This window comes from Sminthopsis crassicaudata, chromosome 5 (genome assembly GCF_048593235.1).
Source record: "Sminthopsis crassicaudata isolate SCR6 chromosome 5, ASM4859323v1, whole genome shotgun sequence".
NCBI classification, from domain to species: Eukaryota; Metazoa; Chordata; class Mammalia; order Dasyuromorphia; family Dasyuridae; genus Sminthopsis; species Sminthopsis crassicaudata.
The window spans coordinates 188,122,719-188,126,261 of record NC_133621.1 but is presented as its reverse complement, the minus strand read 5'-3'; positions in this window follow the sequence as shown (position 1 = coordinate 188,126,261).

The following is a 3,543-nucleotide window of genomic DNA, read 5'->3' as shown; positions in this document are numbered from 1 at the left end:
ACTATCTTTGCAAGTATTTGGAAAAATAAAATACCATTAGGGGAAACAGCAATCTATAAACCTGGAAGGAAAAAGATTTTAGGGATCCTTTACTCAACTGTCAAGTTGGGTCCTCAGAGAGAGGTTGCGCATCTCTCTCAAGGTTTCATGGGTACCTTTTGGAGTTAATTTTAGAAGGTCACAAACAGTGGGGAAACTCTGGGTAAGGTATAAGACCCTTCAGCCCAGAAGGAACTTGCTGACAATGTCTGGTTCAGCTCCCCATCTCCCCTAAGGGTTCTCAGCCTTCCTGAGAAATCAGGGGTCAGTGACAACCTTTGTTGTGATTGAAGCAGAGTGATACCAAGTGGAAACTAAGTACAATAGCAAGTTGTTTATGTGGTCCCATGTGCACAGTGTTGTTTTTGTTATACAAAGGAGAAAGCCCTTGAAATAAACGGACTCTATTTTCCCACCATACTCAGGAGTCCCACCTCATCACTTCTCCACTAGGAAGGTATATTTTAATTACTCCAATGTGGGGGCTCTAGAAAGCAATGGTATGTTTTGTCATCCCAACTTGGGGGCTCTAGAAAGCAGGATTCAATATTTTAATCACCCCAACGTGGGGGCTCTAGAAAATAGAACACAACAGAGTATCTTTCTAATGCTATTTGATCCAACCTTCATTCCAGTATATTCTTCTTAATATCAATAGACAAGCCTGCTAATCCTCAGTATCATCAATACAAATGGTTAGTAGCCAACTATCAGTTTAGCCAATGGATATGTCCTTGACATCAAAAAAGCAATTAATATCAATTAGCTTTTACAAAAGGAGATTTACCAAGAAGATATAGGATTAACAAAGATATTCCCTCAAATCTATGGTGGACTCTTCCCTTTAGTATTTCAATTCCTTGAGAGAGATTCAAACTTAATGAGGTCTGCTAATAAAACATTCACCCCACCAAGTTCCTAAAAACGGTGTAATCAATGAATGGAGTTATCCTCCTGCTTACAGGATGTGACTCAACTGCTGGGTCAATCCATTACTGCTATGGATTAAGTAGGTCTTTAATCAGAGCTCCTGGTTCCTTTCCAGACTTGGTTGTTGTACATCTGGTAGCTCTTCCAATTGTTTGAGATCTCACAACACCCTGTATCAGAAAAAGAAAACATAAACAGATCCATTCCCAGACACAGATTTTCCTGGAAAGGCCATATATATAGGCCATAGGTTGGTCTACCTCTAGGAGTTCTCTGGAGCTCCAAGTGTCATCCTAAACCTAATAGCTAGAAGGAAATAAAGAAAAAGATTTTTGTGTTTTGCCTATGTACACTCAGTTCCAGCTTAGCAGCCAGGACGCACATATGCAAAAATGTTTGGAGCAGCCCTTTTTGTAGTGGTAAAGGAACTTAACACTGGGTGGATGCCCATCACTTGGAGAATGGCTGAATAAGTTATGGTATATGGATGTAATGAAATATTACTGTTCTGTAAGAAACGATCAGCAGGATGATTTCAGAAAGGCCTGGAGAGACTTACATGGACTGATACTATTTTACTCAAACTTCGATGGGAGTAGTCTGAATAGAGATATTTTCACTAGCTAAGGTGTCATGATGTCACTCTCAGACCTTCATTGAACACCTACTTTTGGAAGGGTAGATAAACTCTGAGCCCATTGCTAGGATAACTTTGGTCTAAGAGAGAAGACCAAATGTTCATGCTTTTGTTCATAATATGCTGGCCTTATTAAAATGATTAAATTACCCAGAAATTAAGTCCCTGGAATGTTTTTAATCATCACAATTTTCAAACATGCTTTTGGTGATGGGTTGAGAGTTTGAAGGCAACCCCACCAAAATCTTAAAGTATTCTATTTGATCTTGAATAGTCCTAGAGAATTAACAAATCCCATTCTTTAATTTTAAAGAGGAAGAAACTGAGACCATAGCACATGGAAGTGATTTATCCAAAGTCACACACATACAAAAAGACTCAAACACTTACTGAAATTGATGCTGAGCTGAGGGGGAGTCAAAAGGACCACAGACTCATAAACTGTTGGAACTTGGAGGGAATTTAGAGACTGTTTTACCCATCCTTTTTTATTAGTTTTAAAGACAAAGACTAGAACCCAATTCTCCTTAGTAGTGCTTTTTAAATCAGCTTGATGGAATTTGGCTTCCACCTGGAGCACTAGACCTTTTGGCTCATCAACTTCCTAAACTCATGATTTAGGACTAGCAGATAAGCAAACTGGGGGAGGGAAAAGGTGACAGGTACAACCTGGCACTAAGCTCACTCTCACCACCCAAACTTCAAGTTGGCAGGAAAGAAGAGGGCCAGACTTAGGGCAAATAAAAGTTCAGATGGCTGAAGGACTGACTTCCTCTCTGCTCCATTCCAACTGTTCTACCACCACTATCACTTTTTGCCAATGAACTATGCTGAAAAGTGACTGAGAACTACCCCAAGGGAAGCATTTTCCATTGCTTTCCCTGACCTTTGGTTTGTGGGGCACCATACTGCACCACAGTTTCAGCCAGGTCTTTCTACCGCTTCTTGTCCCCCTTTCCCTGGTCACTCCTCCAATATCTGAGCCAGGAAAATTTGTGCCTGTTTGCTCTCTCCCATATGAACAACTGTTCATGCTTTCTTCCAGGAGGAAATTGAGTAAAGGAACCAATCCTTTTTTATTTATTGTTCCAGTCATTACCCAACAACTATCTGCCCCCCTTTTCTGGGCAGAGCCTGCTGTGAGGCAATCTCTGAAGAGCTTTTGTATTGGCACTAAGGGAACTAGCTTACTGAGCCAGTATTGAGTCTTTGCCCCTTGCCTAGATCAAATTTGAATCCTGAAGTGCTAATCTCTACTCTGCCCCTTCCCAATATACTGCTCTCCCATCTGTAGAAATCCTGCCTGTCCTGACTGCTAACAGTCTTTTCCGCAGTTCTGCCCCACCACAGCTCTACCAATACCAGGTTTCCTGCCTATCTCCTCCTTTCTTTCTTAATGGACAAGTGCTGTCAAAAAATATTTAAATTTTTTCTGGTACACAAATATCTGTTGGCAGAAATGTTAATTTAATTGACCATTTTGGAAAATAATTTGTAATATTTTAAGAGAAGTCATTTAAATATGAATACCTTCTCAAAGAACCAACATTTTGACCAAAAGGAGATAAAAGACATAAAGGTCCCATACAGAAATGTAGACTTCTCTAGGATACCACATACACACACACACACACACACACACACACACACTTGTGAGAACTTGAAAGCATGGTAGATGTTTACTTTAGATTCAATGTACTCTGTAGGTCTTCATAGTTAAAACTGTAGTTTATAAGCTTCCACCAATGTCTTTACTTTTCTCCCCATTAACCAGAGAATACAATGAACTCCAAGCAAAGGTATTACTGAAATGGATTAATAAAAACTATAGCAACAAAACATCTTTCCCATAAGCTCCCACAAATACACACGGCATCAGCATGAAGAAAGAACACAGTTTACAAAAGGAAAAGGACACACACATGTACACACACAGA